Source organism: Rhamphochromis longiceps, linkage group LG20, assembly GCF_057381845.1.
Source record: "Rhamphochromis longiceps isolate RC_006_pf linkage group LG20, R_longiceps_female_GT1.1, whole genome shotgun sequence".
In the NCBI taxonomy this organism is placed as follows: Eukaryota; Metazoa; Chordata; class Actinopteri; order Cichliformes; family Cichlidae; genus Rhamphochromis; species Rhamphochromis longiceps.
This window is the reverse complement of record NC_140576.1, coordinates 4578961-4598630: the sequence shown is the minus strand read 5'-3', so window position 1 is coordinate 4598630 and position 19670 is coordinate 4578961. Positions and strand designations below refer to the sequence as shown.

Sequence of the window (19670 nt, the reverse complement as noted above, 5' to 3'; positions counted from 1 at the left end):
CATTTAAGACTAGACTGAAGACTGAAAATTAGTTCCCATTTAAATGTCAGAAATTTTCATTTTAAAATGTAACTGACTGCACTGTCGCATTACTTCAAACAATAGATGCCATTTAACTCTTTAGGGTTACTGTTAGTTGGCTTTACGCTTAAAAGTCAGCTAACAGTAACCCTCGAAGCGCTTGAAGCAGTTTCTGTCTTTTCTGGTTTCTGTCGATTTCTGGTTTGCTTACAGAACAAATGACTGGGTGTGCATTAAAAGCTGGTGAGCGTGGTCTCTGCCTATGCAGGTACACTTGGAAAAACCCGGAAACTAGTCTAACAATGATCAAACCATGTCTTTACTGACATATACTGAAATGTAAAAATCAGCCTTATTAAGAGTACAGGGGATGTTGGCAAAAGTCATATTTATAGGGGAAAGAATTCAAGTAGCTTTACATAGAAATTTTAAAAATAAAGTAGAACAATTAAAATCCCACATGCTCAAAAAATGCTCAGTTTGCCTTTTCAAAATGTTATGGCTGTAGCGGTGTATTCAACAATGTATTTATTGGGCTTGCATTGTTTCCAATTTTTGGATTTGGATATTCTCTGCTTTTGTTTTTAAGATGCAGACATGTATAAGAGCTTGAGTATACAAGCTGAGACTTTTCTTTATGTGATCACTTTACACATATATTAAAAATCACAGCACAGTCATTATTCTTACTGTGCATAATTTGGCTGTGATTACAATATCAGGCAGAGCAACACTTAACGCCCAATCCCCACTCCCCCTTCCCTAACAAAGTTTGGAAGCCTAAAAACATGGATGTTCAGGACAGATTTAGTCGAAGTCTACGCATCTACAGTCTGATAAACATTACAAGCTGTCTTCTGCTGGAAAACAAGCAGCCTGATTTTGTGAGCAAAAATGACAGCAGGTGTGAGCATACGAAGAAATGCGAGTTTGGATAAAAGCATAAGCATTTAATGAATACAGTGAAAGCCTCTGGAGAACAGATGACTGGCAGGGCACTGGCAAGACAAGTATCATTGTCTCTGACAAACGCAATGAGATTCTCTGCTGCACTAAAAGTGTCATGCTCCAATAAGCAGAATCAAACCCTTTGAGCATCTGCTGTCTTTAACTCGGCCTCTCTTTGTTTTATTGTGCACTGTCACAGTTAATGATTTCCTCCAGATCTCCATTTTCCACATGCGATTTACATGTTTGAAATGCTCAGTTGAGCAGATGCAGGTTTGTGAAACAACCATTACTGCCAAGCGGAATCCTATGAGCGTTTGGGTAGAGCTTAGAAATTTCATTTCAAAAGCTAGGTTGATCAAGAGAAAACAGACAAGGTATCAGCATATTGCCTTTCAGTTTCTTCTTGTTTACATATCTGAGTTGTGCAGTCATCCCTTCCAGAGAGAATCGTGGCCAGCAAAAACAATTACACTACCCCCGCCCAAGCAAAAGCCTCTCACTGGCTGCCTCGACTCAGCCCGACAATCGTGCCCATTAGATCTTTCTGTGAATTAACGCTAGTTAACTTAAATCACTGACAGACATCAAGAATAGTCATTAGCCTGTCTTTTAAAAAAAGAGAGAATGATTTGCTGGTTCAGGGAGATCATCTCCTTACACGCAGCCTGGGGCAGCCCTCACTGTCTAGCTCATTATTTTGTAAGAACAAGGCCACTGATGAATCCTGTTGGATTAAATGTAAGGTGTTCCTGTTATGACCTGGCTTATACACACGCACACAACAGCCGCCTGCATAAAGCTGGCTCCTTTTACAGACAAAAGAAAATTAAGTTACTCGCCAACGCCGCGAATATACAGATAATTCTCCTTCGGCTGAGCTGCAAAATCAAAGTGAGATTTCTGGAGTACATCACTCCCACACAGCTGCACACTCGGCTCTGAGAAAAGCTGTCAAATGTTGGGCTTTTTGTGGATATTAGCTGAGCTGACAAGTGCCAATGATACACTGTGAGTGATAAAGACATTCATTCCTGCTCAGAGTTTTTCCAGATGTGATAGTCTGCAATGCTCCAGCGCTTCATTTACAGGACAGGAAAAAAGAAAAGAGTCTGTTGCTGTGCGCCCCCCCCCCCCCCCCCCCATTTACGTTGCCACGGTGACAAATGAAAAGCAGAATCACCCACACAACTAATCAAATGAGTGAGTGACAACAAGTCAATATTTTCTCATTGTGTGGACAAGCAATATATCTGCACAGTAACAGCCTGTGCTGCATAGCTTGAAGGCTTAGGCAATGCTAGACTCGGAGCATTATGAGGATAATGTGCCAATAATCTGGCTCGGTGCGGCTGTTAAGACCAGCGCCAATAAAAAGACACGGTATCAATAGAGAACCACTACCAAGTACGGACTGAATTACCAGTGCAACAAACATAGTCTAGACTCGTACTTAAAACAAGAACGGAGCATCATGTAATGGCTACAAGCCAACAAAGACAAAAGACGGAATTGGACATTGATCTGTGGAGGTTTAAGAATAAACAAGACATCCTCAGAGTAACCCTGAACAGTATGCAAACACACCGTACTCAGATGTGAGAGGAAACAAGAATAAACGAACATTTAGTGCTCAGAGAATTAAGACTGTGTACATTTTACGTAAACTTCTTAGGGCTCTCTTGTCATTTTTAAAAGACATCTCCTTAGAAAAAGACAGCAACACACACACATAAATTAGCCTCCTTTTGATTGCATCCTCAACATAAAATGGAGTAAACATCATCTCTACAAGCTTGGTTAAACACGAGCAAGATCAATGGGCAAATTTATCAGCAAATATTACCATTCGCTGCCTGGCAAGTAATCATTAAGGAATGGCACTGATGCATTATTCATTGGCTAATGTATAATTCAGACTTAATAGCAGATTTATGCATAAATAAAGCCGTGATACATTTAAACACATTTAATGTTTACTCACTAAAATAGGATATGAATGCACAGCATTAACGCATCCCCACTGGTGTCATTTGATTAGCTGCTACTAATCCAGAGGATGCGGGGACATCAGGTGGCAATAGCACATGGATTTTATGAATACATGCTACTAATGCAAAACATCTCATCTAAAAAATAAATATAGAGTAGCTATCTGGGGGTAGGTGCCTAAAACAATGTTACACGGTATTACGTTCTGAAGTAAATAAGAACAGGGATTGGTCAATAAAGCCCAGGCGTGCTGTAATTTAGTATTCTGTCATGCAAAGATTTGTGCGGCTGTCGCTTTATCTCCTTCAGACATCAGCGGTGATTAAAGCTCATATCAAGATTGCGGAGATGTTCTTGTGGTAGTGTCCGAGCTGGTGTCAAAGGGACAGTCAACAGGGAGGACGAGGGAAATAGAGAGGACGCACAGGCTCCATCTGACTGTGTTCAGAGCAGGCAGCCCTGTGGGGACCGCCATTCCACTTTATGGCCATGCACTGAATTAACAAGGCCAGATGTCCCCCCACTTAACATGTGCGAAAAGTGCCCTCTGATGGGCTCAGCTGCTTTAAGGATGTACAGACATAGAGCTGGAGGAGGGAGGGTGGAAGGAAAGGAGATAGGGCCTATTTTCAATTATCCCAATTTCTCACTCATCGCTGGCTCCTGAGGTTTTTGTTAATTAAAGATATCGGCTTTTCCTCTGTGCACACAACAAATTAAAAGGAATTTTCTATGAACAATCAAAGCACCTCTCCAGTCCTTATTTGCTCTCCATTTCAGTAGTCACCCACCAGAGGGTACTGCCTCCTTAGCAGTTCCAGTACCACTGTTTCATGTGCACTGTGTCAATCCGCGGCTAATGTATTCTAATGAGTCACCAGTACACCGCTATCTGCAAGGACAATAGGTTGCGAAGTGGTGAAGCAAGCTCGATCCATTTAGAAATGAAACCTGTCTAAAAAACTCCACAAGTCCTGGAGAGATTTATCATCGCTCCTCAAAACCTCCAGTCTGCTTCTGTGCAGTGGGGGTGGTGGAAATGGTAGGAAAAGCTAGGACTTTCATTGATTTTCCACCTGGCTTTTCTTTAACAAGCCTGTGCTTGCTGTTCTGTATTGTCGAGGTCAAAAGTGGGAGAGTAACTGCAAGAAATGCCTTTAATGTGGCCTAAGATATACACAGTTGAGCCCACATTCAGAAAAAAACGGAGATGTAATTTACCTATGTTTAAGCGATAAGCATCTCACAACAGTTTGTTTTTCAGGGAGTCAAAGGCCACATGTGTTTTCATTCATGCAACCTATTATAATAACAACTGAATCGTTTTCTTTGTAATTACAAAGGAATACAGTTGAGTCATTCAGGCTATTACCCGAATGGAAAACATATCAAGACCCCAGCAGACTTTCTCATTAGAGAGAAAATGATAGGCCCGCCAACACTGCATCAATTACAACTCGCCTTTCTCTAATTCTTCATGCGTTACATCATAATGCTAAAAAACAACATACAGCAACCTCAAAAGTGTGTGGTTTTTTTCCCTTTCTTTTTTTAAATTCTAGCAGCCAGCAACTGCCATCATCCTGACACCGAAGAGGGAGAAAAAAAAAAGGGGGCAGGGACACAGTGTGGTGCAATCCCACTGAGGGCCATCATGCGAGCAGATTAAATAACATTTTTCCAATGCCCTGTCAAACATTCAGCCGCCTCTGAGCAACCAGACAGCCGTTACAGCCTCACTCTATGAAGCATCTCTCTCTCTGCATGGTCAGAAACAGCCTCTTTGATCTGGATATCGCCCCTCAGATTCCTCAGAGGTGACACTCATACACGCGCCCGTATGTGAGCTGAATGTTTACTAGCTCTCTGTACCTTGTCAGCAGTGAGGACTTGTGTTTGTAAAGTGCGGTGGGGTAGTGGGGGTGGCGGCGGCGGTGACTCACGCCGCTACCTGCTTCCCCTGGTTTACATGAATCAAACAACACAGTCTGCGGACTCGGATCAAATTCCACATCAGATTTCATTTCCCACAAACACTAGTATAAAGCACTGCAAATAGACAAGATTGAAATGATACCGACAGCAGTAAGGCGGTGTGTACATAATTAAGATTTAGGTTGCTATACTCTCATCTGATAACAGCCTGAGTGCTGTGAAATGCTCGGCGCTCTCTTTCCATACAAATCCCACACTGCAGAACAACTCAGGCTCCTGTGTACAACTCCATTAAGAGGTCTGACCACTTCCTCTTTCGCTCCGTCCACAAGTAGTGAAACTAAATGGATATCCTAACCTCTGGGGAAGTGAAGAGGACGCCGCTTTAAAATGTGTTCACAAAGGCCAACTATGCAAGTTTTCCCACATGAGAGTGCAGGCTGAGACTGTGATTGCATGGTACGCAGACGTATATAAGTTAGAAATGGGCCCATTAGTGGCATAAAGGACTAAACCCAACCCTGCTGAAATAATAAAATAATACATATGGTGGGCCATCTTAATGAATGGCATTGGTTTACGTTTTTAAAAAAGCTCAGGATAATATTTCTGGCCTGTTTTAGTGGTGCAGTTAAGCTTAAAAGTAGTGAAATCAACTCAAAATCATCAACAGAGTGGCAGTAGGACCGGTCATAAACAAAATCAAATGATCAAAATCACAAATCGAGTCAAACACGGGAAACTAACAGACTGGCAAGCTGAGATTTACAAGTTAAAGGAACACTAGGAACAAGACACGCTGTTAAATTTTTAACCACACCTGCACCTTGTGCCTGATTCAGTGCCCCATATTCTCACTCACATGATTTTTTAAAGCAGTTGTGCCATACATTAATCACAAATACGCTGTCGTCCCACTCAAGCAAATTAATCGCATCTGAATCATTAAGGTAGAGGTCACTTCCTAGCTACCAAGGTGACCAAAAAGAAAAAACAGGCACAGGAAGCTTGGTGTGGTAGAGATTAACTCCTCGCAATTAGCAATGCAACTCTGAGTTTATGTGGTAGTTCAGCACAAAAATCCAGCAGAAGGATTCCAGGAAGGGACTGTTTTTACACAGCGCAGAATGAAGGCAATCACCGCTTCACTCCCCCCCACCCCTCCTTGATTTGAATCTGTGTTTGTGCTTATGTGCCCAAGTACCCAGTGGATTCAGCCTCTGACACCCAGACTTACTACGACCAATTTACAGCGGTTTAAGTAACCCCCCCCTCCCTCTGCCATAACTCGAAAACAGTGGATTAAGCTGCCTTTCAGACAAATAACTGTAGTCTGCTTTAAAATCCTAAGCTGCCACCTCCTGAACATACACACAAACACACACACACACACACACACACATCCCACCAGCCACCCCCCTCTTGCTCTTTTCAACCCCAGAGCCTCCCCCACCTCCACCCCCACAGTGAGAGCTGCATGTGCTCCAGCCAGAGTTCACAGCCTCTGGGGTGCTGAAGGGGGGGGGGAATCAAGTTAATTTGGTGGGTCCTTCCATAGTTTGCAACTGGCAAGGCCGTTCTCACAGACAGTAAACTCCCCCATCTTTTAAAAAAACAAAACGCTCCACTTAGCCTCCATTATTACAGCTGGATTACCAATTTATGACATGACAAAGAGTGAAAATCCAACAGTCGAGCCTATAATGTTACACTCAATCGACTCAAACTAGGGGGAAATCCCACTAGTCAGAATGTATGTACGACCAACTCACTGAGACTCATTTTGACATTTCTCCTGTAAAAATGCAACTTTTGTTTTTGGTCTTTCTTTTTTTTTTTAGTTGTTCCTCAAAGTTAATTGATTGCTAAAATGCTTGAGCACGAGGAACTTCCACATGTCTGATGTTTCCTTCCCTGGCAGCAAAAACTGCATTGCAAGCCCAGTTTCTGTTTACTTCATTTTTCACACTTAAAAAAAAAAACCCATTAGCTGCTGAAACTACTGTTAGAGTGCCCGCAGGGTCACGGAGGTTGTGTTGTGGGGGTCTGCTACAGTCCACAGGAGATACAACTTTGCAGCTCAAAAACAGTTGAGTGGGGGTCACACTTCCTCCTCTGGGTATAAACAAAAATAAGGGCATTTCAGACTCAAACTGTGCGTGTGCCACCCGGCTTTTCGCCTTGCTAGTGCCCAAATCCAGTGTCTTTATCACACACATACACACACACAGCTCCCAGTCTGCCCCCCCCCTCCAACCACAACTCTCCTACAATCTTTTTTTTTTTTTTGTATTCAACTACTCACCCGCCAGTCTGCTGATTCTTTGGGAGTCCCACAGACTGCTGCAAACAAGTTCAAAACGCGATCCTTGCCCAGGATGACCCACCGAACTTAAAAAGGCAAGCCAGCTGGACTTAATCCAAGACCCGGGACAAAAACGAGGCGAACACGGACACTTTTTCTTCTTCTTTTTTTGTATCCCCCCACTGAAAGAAGAAAACGCCACCCGCACGGAGGGACTCAGGCGAGCACTTGCTTCAACAAAAGACGGTTTCACTTTACTGATAGGCTGCTCACGTCCGGAATGAGCCCGATCAAAGGCACTACAGCGCTAGCGAGTCCCCCCTCGAAACTGCTCCTATTCCCTTTGGCCGTGTTGTTGTTGCTGTCGATGACAGTGTCCACAAGCAAAGTAACATAGCGCTTGTTTCGAGGGGTAGGAAACCAGCGAGTTCGCCGTTAACAGGCTCCGCTTCCTTTTTCCACACACACACACGCACACACACCACGATCTTGCTCTCTCTCTCTCTCTCCGTTTCGCACACACACACACCACGCGCACGCTCTCTCCCCCTTTCTCTCTCTCTCTCCTCCTATGCACACACTCCACGCTCCCTCCGAGTCTGTAAACCTCCCCCCTTCCTCCTCTTCTCTTCCTCCCCTCCTCCTCCCCCTCTTCAGCTGTTCAACAGACGCATCCACATGGCTGACCTAGTCTTTCTTTATCCAGACACTAGTGAAGGAGAATTACGCCGACCACACTCAAAAAAAAGGCGGAAAAAAAAAATCCGAGCGAAACAAAAACATGGACTGGATTCAAATAATCGTCATGGACAAAGATGGGGTGGGTTGGTGGGTGGTTGGGGGACGCCATTGGGGGCTGCTGATTGATGCCAGCGCCGTGGGGACACCGATGCGTGTGCGTGCGCGCGCATCAGGAAGCGAGGTGCAAGGCGGCCAAAGTAGCCCGACACGACCTTCATCATCATCATCATCATCACCAAGCGATCAATGACAACGCTTATGGGGAATGTGACTGAAACACTAAAGCGACACAATGAGAGCGTGCAGTAGCGCTGCCTTTGTAAATAATTGCTTAATAGCCCACATTTCCCGCGCCACGCGGCACTGACACGTTCCTTTTCTAAACGGTGACACAAATATATAAATAACTACATGTAACGCCATCCTTACGGTGCAGGTCGCTGATTTCTATCTGAAAACATTAGTACGTGCACCCCCTCCCCACCCCTCCAGAATATACACCAGAGAGACGTGAGTGGATGCCGCTCTGGTTTGTAGGAGCTCATTTGCATTTTTGGATAATGAATTAATTAGTCACCCCACCCGTTAAAAAGGCAGAAACAAGCAGGGATGATAATGTGACTAGTCCATTAGCCATAGTTCGTTTTTTTGCAGGGGGGGGGGGGGGTCTTTTTTATTTTTATTTTTTATTTTTCTAACGGTAAACCTGTACATTTTTCCAAGGTCCCTGCGCTCATTTTGTTGAATTTCACGGTAAAAAAACAAAAAAACAAAAAAAAAAAAACGCACAACACTATTTAGTCCCCCCCCCCCCCCTTTTTTTTTTTTTATTTAAATCTAAATGCCGCCATTAAAACCTGACGGCACACTAACACACCTGGGAAGAGCAGTGACACAAAGATGGACTGTGTTACCTTGTAAATTAATAGGATAATTTTCATTTCACCCAGTGAGTAGCTTGACACATTTTCATTGTCTTAAACATGATATTGGATCACTGTAAAAAAAAAAAAAAAATCCAATTAACTAAAGCAAATAGTGCATTGGGCTAGTTTCTTTGGCACAAACATGGGCAGCAGGAGAGACAGGCAGTGAGGATTGATAGAAATTGAGTTGAGGGGTGGTGTGCAGGGGGCTCTTCATTGTGCTACAAACCACGTTGGTCGTCTTCATTTCAATGGCAGCGGTGTGGTGGTGGGCTCTGCTGTGTAACAGAGTGCTGGTAAAAACCTTTTCCAGCTCCTGAGGCAACTGTCCTGACCCCCCGCCCCCACACCACTTAGAAACCCAATACCATGAGCAGCCACAGCTCCTCCCTCATCACAGTATGTATACATTTCACAGGATCAGTGTTTATGATATTTACACACAGTCTCCCCTCCTTTCCCCGAGACGCACAAACACTCAGAGGGTCCAGAAGGATGGATGGGGAGATGGAAACGCACGTCTCCCTCGGTTTCTATCACAAAATCAAAGCGTAAAAGATTTTTCAGTCTAGTGACTCAAAATGCCACCATTCCCAGCACAGCGCAAGGCTTAAGTTGGGCCCAAGACGGCAGTGAAGGGCGAGTGCAGCGAATCCACTCTGAAGGCAGTGCGAAGCAAAGCTGGATTGGCTGGCCCGGGCAGGCTCCCCTCCCCGGCAGATGAGATCCCATTATCAGGCGGACGAGAACTCCACCTCCAGGATTTCACAGCTCCTCTGTTTATCACATGGCTCTGTCAAGTTGGGCACCATTAACCAATAATGAAAGGAGACAACCGGTGCAGTTACAAGCAAAGCACTCCACATTCTACAGGCCTAAGCATGTATCTGGGAAGCTGACTGTGTCTATTCAATTCTGTTCAGCATTCAAACGGCCCATCACAATACCTTTTCCCCGAGCGCCCCTCTCTACAGCTATAGCGCCTTCGATCCCGACAGAGCAAAATCAGGTTGGTCTCTGTTTTTGAATTTGGAGGCAATGAAATTTAACAGAGCCGCTTTAAAAAGGGGGGAAAATGGCACTTTCCTATAACACTCCCTTCATAAAGAATATCAGAGGAGAAGAATTTCAGTAGAAGTTAAGAAAACCAGAAAAGGTGGATGATGACACACGCACGCACGCACGCACGCACGCACACACGCACGCACACACGCACGCGCACACACGCACACACACACACACACACACAAAACAGCACATTAAACCAAACACAAGCTATCATTTTGAAATACGTTTTCCCTCAACCACATCAAACACAATTAGTACAAGTGTTACTGAACAAAAAGACTGCCACTGAATCAAAGACCCACATGCCCCTCCCCGGTCTGTCTACTCCATTTATGGTTTATAGGACTCTGTAGCCACTTACCCTCATTAAAAATGAATACTTGACAAAAGCTGTGGCTGACACAAACTGTTTGCTTTAGCCTGATTTCTCTGTGCTGGAGGAGAAGAAAAAAACAAAACAAAAACAAGCCACTCAGGCAGCAAACGGAGAGCAGGGGAGACAGAGAGACAGACAGAAGAGGGGGAGAAAGTGCTCAGCAACACAAATAAGTCAGCCAGTAGCTGAAACAACAGAAAAAAGTGACATGGATGACTGAGCCAAGCCTGTGAGATAGTTGGCAAGCCTCAGAGGCCTTGGCCTCTTAAGCACTCATATCTAGTAACTTCATTTAATACATTCACCAGGGATGAGCAGACGAGTTGAAGGAGGGGGGGGGGGGGGGGAAAGGGATTTAGAGAAGAAAACAATACTTGTACACCAGGAAGAGGGTAAGGCTGTGGTGGTGCTGGTGCTGGTGGGGGTGTGCTTCAGAGGCTCGACTTTAACACATGACTAAATCTCTACTGTGTAACAAGCTAACTTCCCCCGCTCCCAGCACATAATAAAAGGAGGCAAAATGGATGTGCTAGCTTGATCTTTGTAACTATTTTACCATTCTTAGGCAGGTATTATCTAAAGGAGCCTTTATTCTTGTATTAGATATTCGAACAGTGCTCTTCCAGATGGGGGCTTTAAAGCAGTGACTGTCTCCACCACACGTACTATATCCATAAAGAACAAAGGCTCTGTGTGACTGCTGCTTCAAGTTACTGTTCCTCATACTGAGGCGAGTGCTGAAAGCCCCTCCCCTTTCTGAGCTGGCAGGCGAACCCAAAAGAAGGCTGACTTCAAATCATTCATTGCCCCTTTTAGCTTTCATAGATTCTGAAGAGAACACTTTACAAGTTGGGGGAATCCAAAGGGAAAACAGGGTCTTGCTCGACTAATTAAAGCACAGACTTTGCCTGGAGCGGTTTGAGAGAGGGGAGGAAGCAATAAAACAATCCTTTTCAATCTCCCAACAAAGTAACTCAAGGAAATTACTCAACTAAATATGGTTAACTATACGCTTGTGGATAGCAAGACTCAAGATTTTTAGAGGTTGTTGCTTCAGCTGAGGAGAATAGCACTCAACAGAGGATGTTTTCATTAGAGGAAAAAAACTGCAAAGGAAACGGAGGTTACGCATTGCTCTGAGTAAACTGCCTTATCAAGGTGACACAACTTACTGAAAAATCAAGTTGTCTGTTGGTTTTAGTCCAAACAGGCAGCTAGTAATTAAGCTGCTACCTAGTAGGCTTTATTTGCTGTCATTAACACAGCTGTAAAATGTGAGAGAAGCCAAGGAAAGGTATTTCACTTTAGGCAATCAGAGCAAGGTCTAGCCTTGCATAGCTATCTTGTTTACATAGCTATTCACAGTCACATTTGGCAGCCTTGCAACACTCTGAAAACCAAGACACTTGTAGGCTACATATGTCTAATCTCTTTGCCAAGCTACACAAGCTACTCAAGAGAGTGAAACTTGCTTGCAGCAGCCATTTGGTTAAAGTATTGCATATTTAAAAAATGAATGTAAGTAAACCTTACTCCAGATGGGGGTAGCTGCCACCTGGCAGATAAATTGATGAAATGGTGGTGGGAGACAGCACAGCATTTTTCTTTGTAAAAATACAGCACTAACTGATTGCTCATTTGCAGACTTTGATAAATGTGTGAGTAGAAAAAAAAACAGCTTTTAATAGAAGTGCGCCCTGTCTGAATTCACACAAAGAGCGCTCCGCAGCTTCCATTAGATCACAGCTTGCTGAAATGAAGACATTTTTTTTAAAGGGCCAAGGTAAGAGTAAATCGGGGTGTGAAACTATTACAAAATCAGATCATTCAAGTCTTTACATGGCTGTAAAATCTGATTCTAATACAGAGCAGATTCAACGCAGTCGCAAACAAACGCACGTGTGTAATACCTCAGATGCTACAGTCCCTGATTTTCCACAGACATTCTTCGAGCTCTCACATGGACTGTCTGTGTCTGATTCTCCAGGCAAAACAGGGCCTCATTCATCTGAATAAAAGAGCAGTTCAGCCTGCCGTGGCTGCACTGAGAACAGACTCTGAGGAATGAGACTATATTTCCAAGAGGGCCACAGAGGGACAAGGGTGCAGGCAGGCAAGGCAAGGCAAGGCTGTGATGCAAAAAAGAGGAAGTTTACATTTCAGGCAAATCCTTTTGTGTACAAAAACACGGCAAGATAAACAAACAGCACATGTGTCTGCTGCTCGACTCGGAAGAACCTGTTCCTGAGTGGAGCTGTGATTAAACGTGATCGGCACGAGCAAATGAAGTCCGCTGTGGTCGTGAAAGCAAGAAATGGGGGGGTGGGGGTGATTACTGTGTGGTCTGAGGTAGCCAGCGACTGCTCCATTTCACACAGAGCACATGGCAGTCTCACCTCCATACACTGCCACCCTGTGGACAGTGACAAGAGGTACAGCTTCATGCTGCTTCTATGGAGGATCCTGGAGCGAGTGTGTGAGAGAGAGGAGGTGAGCCAGCGTTCATTATGAGTAAAACCAAACATTTACTCCACACGCTAATTCATGACATGTGTATGCTCAATATGGCACAATGGCCCTTTAATGCTGTATTTTTCCCTCCAGTGCCGACGCTTATTCAGAAATCAATTATTCTCCTCTGGTCACACTCGGCTTCTCTCAGTGTGTAAGCTAATGATTCAGCCATCTAGTTTACGGATACATAATGGTAACTAGAATAACCACATCCATTATAAGTCAGAGTAACAAGCATCTAAAAGTCATTCAAGTTAATTTTTCACAGCTTTCCTTTTTTCCATTTGGCATGAATAATAGCAGAGAGAAGTAATCTCAAAGGCAAATGTACGGTCAGCATGTCAGCACTGGGTGCGGTGAGAAAAAGATGTGTTATTCAAAGAGACAGCACACAGTCAGGGTGTTGAGGCTGTGTTATGAGATTAGACTGTTTTTTGTGGGAGCGAACGGTTAAAATCAGTCTGTGTGCAGTCAGAGCAGACAGTTTGGAGATCAGTGCTGAGGTCAAGAGGAGCCACTTAGCTGTGCTTTGGCCTTCCAACCCCTACAGCATTCAGAATCCACTGTTCCACAGAGGGAGTAGATAAAACGCTTGGCAGCAGACTTGCAACAAGAGATGGCTACATTTACTAATGTGCGGTGGATTTATTTATTTCTTTTTAAAAGCTACAAAATGGAAATTAATGGGAATCGCTAGAAAGGTGGGAAGCTTTCTCATTAGAAAGGACATATATTAGCTTAGCCTCACTAATGCGGTTCCCCTATAGGCATTAAATCTTCGGTACAAACAAAGCAATAAGCAACCAAGACTAAAACCTATACCTCTCTCTCAATCACTGCTCAACCATGAAGGTCATCCTGCATTTTCCTCTTCCAGCTATTATCCCTGTGATTTCAGACTAGTGCTAAATGAGATGTACAATTGCGATGAGATGGGAACAAAAAGTGTCCTTTTTGTGCTAAAATCAGAAGATAACATGTTGCAAATCATTTGTGAATACATGACAGGGATATGAGATGCTAACCCAGTTGGAAAGACAGTTGATATTCAATGTTGAGCAAACTGGAAGCCTAAAATTGTAAGTTTCTTTATAGTGGGGAACAAACGGCGAGGAATAAACAGTGGTGGGCTTGTGCAGCTTTAGTTCAACGAGTCAGCTTGTACCAGAGCGGTGGATGGAGGGGAAATATAGATGGCTTGAGCGAGGGAGTGCAAGCTGTAGCTCTCTCTGTTCCTGCACACATCAGCAGCAGGAGGGTAGGGATGCGCGGAGGCCACAGCAAGCCAATTACCAAACTCATTAAGTAACCTGCTAGCTGGCTTTGAACTGCAGCTCCCTCCATCATATCACGACTGGATTCTCCACCGTTGTTGTGGACATCTCGCACCTCTTCTTCTTCTTCTTTCTTTTTTTTTGGTTGTTAAATAGCTCGAGAGTGAATCCAAAAAACTGACACAATAATTGCATTTTCACATGCGTTCTCTGGAATTCAAATGAAAGAAATCACAGATGAAACTGCAATTTTAAAAAAAGAAAGACAGACAGACTGGCAGCTTGAAGGTGTAAGTTTGGCAAAAAAGCAGCTGCAAACAAAGGAGACCTGCTTATACAGCAGGTAGAGGGAGAGGGGAGGAAAAAAAGCAAATAATGGATCAAAACACAAACACGAGAATTGATTGGCGTGAGCTAGCAACTGAGGGATGAATCAGCGCTGACAGGCTTGAGCCGTTCTCTCCGGGAGCACTGAACGCAAGAGTCAAAATGGCTGCAAACAGGGAGGAGGAGGTCAGTGCATGAAGATGATGATGGAGAGGTATCAGGCTGAGAGCACAAAGGCCAGGGAGAGAACATGATCAAGGTCCAGTGGGTGGGGTAGGAACAGAACATTTTTTTGGGGGGGGGTTAGAGCAGAGCAAAAAACACTGCACTCGCCAACGCTAGAGTGTCACAAAGCATTGTTGACTAACCTTGACTGCATTCACCTCCTAGCTCACTGCCACACTTCCTTTCAACAAGTATTGACACAACGACAGTCTGCAAGAGAAAAACTGGAAGGGGGTGGGGGAGGATAGACACACACACACAGAGAGAACAGGGGAAAAGTATGAATGAGGTGAAAATGGAACAAACGAGGTGATAGCAGATTGACAGTAGAGGTGTATGTGTAGGTGAAGATGGCTGCCATCTTTGCCGTCATGTTGAACATGCGGCGAATGTTGCCAGCGAAAGCCATGAAGCTGTACAACATGGTAATAATGACACTAATTATTTTGTACCGCACATTTTAAAACCAGCATTTACAAAGTGCTTTGCAGTACCATTCACATTTTCTATGTGGAGATTGTAAGCATTTGTTCTAAGCCAGTATTCATTTCCCTCTTCCCCAACAAACCACTCTGGATGCACACAGATCTAAGCACTTATGCCTGCAACACACACACACACACACACACACACACACACACACACACACACACACACACACACACACACACACACACACACACCCCTGAACCTCCCCCATTATCCCATGAGCCCTCTCTACTCTGCCTCGCTCTACAAGAGCTTGGAAATAAAAACATCACAGCTCTGCCTCGCAGCACCTGTTCAATAACATTGACATTTCACATTCAGCATCCGCACACTGAGAGATTCCCTGCATTTACTCTCTTTAACACGTAGAAGCACAAAACACACACACACACACACACACACGCACGCAAGCCAAATTCGTGCCAACGTATGCTTTTTAATGCCGCAAAGGCAGCTGCGTGTGTGCAGATGCACGTCCGTCCCGCGTACGTGCCTGCAAGACGAGGGGTAAAAAATTCATTTGACTAGCTGAGGTGCACGTCTTAATTTTATGAATTTTTTTTTTTTTTACAATTGACTAATTAAAAGATAGCAATTATTTCTTTGTGCGTTACAGAAACTGTGTTCGGTGTGTTTACGTGATATGACTCAGTAGCTTCCCTCATATTATTTTTTTCAGCACAAAACACATGCAAATCTCCTCAGGATCATTTAGGAACACTTGTCAATATTGTTTAGAATAATAAGAGACAACAGTAACTGTTTCACATGTTCATTGTCTTCTGTGCTTTACTGGAAGGGAGTGGCTGGGCTTTCGAACCAATCGTGTATCGACGGCAAATTAAGAACAAAACAAGACGACACCCCCAGATATTTACCCCACGTGCACAATTATTCTGTTTGTTCTCTTTCTTTCCTCGCCTCTGATGTAATACTCCACCTAAATTCAGCTTGCATGAAATGAAATGGTCTGTTTGATATTATTCACTGCACACCTGGTGTTATTTCTTTTAAATTCAAAAAACAAAGTATTTCTATTCAAGGCAGTATAAGCACTGTCGAACGGCAAGCTGGGTATGCTGTTGTCTGACATTTGGAGGGGAGGGGGAGGCAAAACACACTCAATAACCACCCGGACCAGCATGTAATATTTATATTTGCTCCCAGATCAAACTTGCCAAAGAAGATTTTGGGGTCAAACATGTTTGTTTTAAACATTTGGTATGATTTTCTTTTATGTAACATGCTGCTACAATGCCAGTCTTCATGTAATAGTTGCCACCTGAGGAAAGCTGAAATGTGCCTGCTTCCATGGCTCAATGGTGTCATCAGGTGCAGCCTAACCTGGAAGGCTGAGCAGGGGCATCTGTTTGACAGCATTAGAGAGCATCAGAGCCCCTGCCATACACAGATTAAATGGCAGTAAATCTGAGGATTAGATTCATGTATGAATAGCCCATATTGATTTTGCAATCTCTTCAGTAACTCTGGGATTTTCACGGTGCAGACAATGTGGGCATCAAGCGTGTGCGCGCACATACACACATGGGCTCATCTATCTGCCTGGTTTTTAAAAGCCTCTAAAATCAGTCTGTGACTAACCCATCCCCATTTTAATCTGCTCATGTCTCCGCCTACAGGATGTATTCGAATAGCACAAGGCATGCAACATCATTCCTTTAAAAAACTGCCCGTTCATCCAGCCTCTCTGAGTAGCCACAACAAAGCAGAGAGAACTAAACAAGCTCAAGAGGCCTAGAAACGTCCAATCCTATATATTGTTATGTGTGCTCATGTGAGAACAAGATCGCTTCCATGCTCTTTGAGTTGAGGGTTATTATTTGTGAGCACCATGGGTTGATGTGGACGGCCATAGCGCCAGGATTTCTCTTCTTTCGGTGCCTCTTCTCAGTCTTAAAAGCTAAATATGCATGCTCTCTCTTTCTCTGTTGCTCTCTCTCTCTCTCTCTCTCTCACACACACACACACACACACACACACACACACACACACACACTTGAATTCATTCAACCCTGACGCGACCTTTTTGACACGAAAATCCCAAAATCCTGTGCTGAAACTCAAATCCCCTCTGACCACTATGGCCCTTCGGAAGCAGGATGACATCAAAAAGAAGCACTTTGCTTTCATGACTTTAGTCCACCCCTCAGTATGTCAGCGTCTCTGGCCCTCTGCCACATGCTTGTCACACACACAAAATAAAAAAACACTATTTAGAAACATACGCAGCACATACAACATGAAGAAACCAAAGATAGCCTGAGCTGCAACTTCCCTATTTCCACACACAACGAGGTGGGCGTCAATTGTGCTGTGATATGAAGGGGCTTCCAAAGCAAACACACTATACTCCTTTCCCCTTTACAGCTACACAAAACATGGATAAAGCCTATATTTACAATATATGTACAATACATTTTTCTTGCTTGGCAACCTGCAGCAACCTGACAACCTCATTCAAAATGGCTGCTCTGGTCATCATGCGTGCCCTTAGCCACCTATGGAGGCGCATGAAACTGATTACCTGGTGATTGGTTTGTATTGGGAGATAGCTCTATTAACCTTTGGGTAACACAGGTGTGTAACCAAGTAGAACGCTGCTCTTACTACACGAGAGAGACTGAGAGAAAGAGAGACATGGAGAAACTCGGTGTGACAGCAGAGCTGCTCCAATTAGGTAAGCACATTGAGCCGTCAGGCCACCACATTCATCAACACACAGAATGCCAGTCAGCAGCACCAGAAGGCTCGCCCGCCTCTTTACCACGCTACTGTTACTGTGGTGCAGTCGGGAGAGTGACAGGGAGGCATTTGCAAAGCAGATTTGGACCATTCTCCCCAGCATTTGGCAGCGCAAATGTTTCTATGCATGGTTTGGGTTGTTTTTACTCGCATTTCCCTTGTCCTAATAGACTGACCACGGGCCGCTAATGATATCATTATCATACATGCACTGTAATTATCTCGACCCACCGTGTGCCAAGATCAATGGACGGCAAAATTTGGATCAATTGATGAGTCTGCTGCTGTTAAGCTGCCGAAACATATTTCGCACACAGTCGATGTGCTGTTGGATGGGCTGTGAATGAATTGGGTCCCTGCCTGTTTTCAGAGTGCGGCATCCAGACATGGGGTTAGGCAAGTGGATCTGTGCCATATAAGAAGTGAACTAAACTGGCAGGGCTGGTGAGCTTCCCTCTGCTCTTCATAATGTCAACCACAGCCACTACTGCTGGACACAAAGCCCCAAACAACAGTTTAACATTTCTAACAAAGTCAAAACAATGTAATGATTGTATATGTTTTTCTACTGTCTCTTTGTCACCATCATGTTTAAAAGAACAGAATTTGATCAAAAACCAAAGAATTTGCATGAAAACAACAGAATTTGAAAACAAACAACGGAATTTGAATGAAAACAACAGAATTTGAAAACAAACAACGGAATTTGAGAACAAACAATGGAATTTGAACGAAAACAATGGAATTTGAATGAAAACAACACAATTTGAACGAAAACAACGGAATTAGAATGTATAGAACAGAGTTTGAATGAAAGCAACAGAATTCTAAAACAAACAATAGAATTTGAATAAAAAGAGTAGAATTAGAATGAAAACAACGGAATTTGAATGAAAACAACAGAATTAGAATGAAAACAACGGAATTTGAAAACAAACAACGGAATTTGAATGAAAACAACCAAATTCGAATGTACAGAACAGAGTTTGAATGAAAGCAACAGAATTCTAAAACAAACAATAGAATTTGAATGAAAACAACAGAATTTGAGAACAAACAATGGAATTTGAACGAAAACAATGGAATTTGAATGAAAACAACACAATTTGAACAAAAACAACGGAATTAGAATGTATAGAACAGAGTTTGAATGAAAGCAATAGAATTCTAAAACAAACAATAGAATTTGAATAAAAAGAGTAGAATTAGAATGAAAACAAAATCATTTGAATGAAAACAACAGAATTAGAATGAAAACAACGGGATTTGAAAACAAACAACGGAATTTGAATGAAAACAATGTAATTAGAATGTACAGAACAGAGTTTGAATGAAAGCAACAGAATTCTAAAACAAACAATAGAATTTGAATGAAAACAACAGAATTTGAGAACAAACAATGGAATTTGAACGAAAACAATGGAATTTGAATGAAAACAACCGAATTCGAATGTACAGAACAGAGTTTGAATGAAAGCAACAGATTTCTAAAACAAACAATAGAATTTGAATAAAAAGAGTAGAATTAGAATGAAAACAACAGCATTTGAATGAAAACAACACAATTTGAATGAAAACAACAGAATTTGAATGAAAACAATGGAAGTTTAAAACAAACAACAGAATTAGAATGAAAACAACGGAATTAGAATAAAAACAACGGAATTTGAAAACAAACAACGGAATTTGAATGAAAACAATGTAATTAGAATGTACAGAACAGAATTTGAATGAAAACAACAGAATTTGAGAACAAACAACGGAAT

General features: G+C 43.1%; 1 protein-coding gene across 6 annotated transcripts in view; it reads right to left on the bottom strand.

Annotated features, from left to right (window-relative positions):
- The window catches only part of rerea (arginine-glutamic acid dipeptide (RE) repeats a), a 130317-nt gene that overhangs the window by 82857 nt on the left and 27790 nt on the right, over positions 1 to 19670 (bottom strand). For 2 of the 6 annotated variants that reach the window (XM_085393043.1, XM_085393044.1), the window contains exon 2: positions 14796 to 14876. The exons of 2 other annotated variants lie outside the window; for them this stretch is intronic. The gene's annotated coding sequence lies outside the window, so the exon portion shown is untranslated. Of the gene's footprint in view, positions 1 to 7201; positions 7873 to 14795; positions 14877 to 19670 lie in introns of those variants that run through there. 2 more of the 6 variants (XM_085393047.1, XM_085393042.1) reach the window with 2 other exon arrangements.